Below are 1,135 nucleotides of genomic sequence, written 5' to 3'. Positions count from 1 at the left end.
AGTGCGAGGGGCGGGGTACACCCTGGACAGGTCGCAAGTCCATCACAGGGCCACACATAGAGACAAACGAGACAAACAACCATTCACTCTCACACCTAGGCATGGGCATAACTTTAGGTCCAACATTGAGTGCTCTAAAACTCTGTCATTTTTAGCATTTAAGCTTAAACGTATATCTATGACTTCATAAATTCTTTAATCAGGTTAAAGTTACTACATGAGAGTTGCATCTGTCTACTTAACCAGTTCATTTATATTGTGTTTGAGCAAATGATGTCATTTTCTTTTTTTCTTTTTTTTGTGTGTGTGTGTGTGGGGGGGGGGGGGGGTATTTTGACGATCAAATTAATGGGGGGTCATAACCCCCCCAACCCCCCTGCTAATTACACCTATGCACCTAGGGACAATTTAGAGTTATCAATTAACCTAACAGTGGCGGCTGGTCAAAAGGGGGTGCATGTTCGCCACCTCCCCTCTATTTTTGGTACACAAAAATAAAATTTAAATAAAAGAAAATAACAAAAGAAAATGTTATAAATGGTCCGACAAAATATTGTATATATGTTTCCTAATAAGCAAAATAAATAATTTATAGTTATTGATGTGTAAACTTCCATTTTACTCATGAGCGTTTTCGTGCAAGTCACTTCCAGGTCACACTGTGTTCGTCGCCCCAGATTGCCATACACAACTCGTGAAGATTTTGGACATGTGCAGTAAGTCCTCAGTGCAAAAGAATAGGATGGCCTGGGTTCGCAGCTGACCTGCGAACACACACCAGTAGTAGATGGATCCACCTGGTGTCGACGACTCAACGTCATAAGGTGGCAGCCGGCAGGGCAATACGAGGTGGATTTTGGAGAACAACAAATGAGAAATGGAGGAGAAAAACTACACCATAAGTCCTCTATATGTAAACCTTTTCAAAGCAGAATATATGAGGAGAAACTTAAAGTGAAGTACTTTGGACGGGATAAGCCGGAAATAATAAAAATTGAGCAAGAACTTGGTGTAGTTAGATTGTGTTGGTGTTCCCTTTATTTTTAAGCAGAATATAATATGAATAATGGTGAACACAACTTAATATAATATAATAATATTTTTATATTTCTGTTTAGTGTTTTGTAGATTACTG

Source organism: Austrofundulus limnaeus, unplaced genomic scaffold (genome assembly GCF_001266775.1).
Source record: "Austrofundulus limnaeus strain Quisiro unplaced genomic scaffold, Austrofundulus_limnaeus-1.0 Scaffold135, whole genome shotgun sequence".
Lineage (NCBI taxonomy): Eukaryota > Metazoa > Chordata > Actinopteri > Cyprinodontiformes > Rivulidae > Austrofundulus > Austrofundulus limnaeus.
This window is presented reverse-complemented; position numbering follows the sequence as displayed.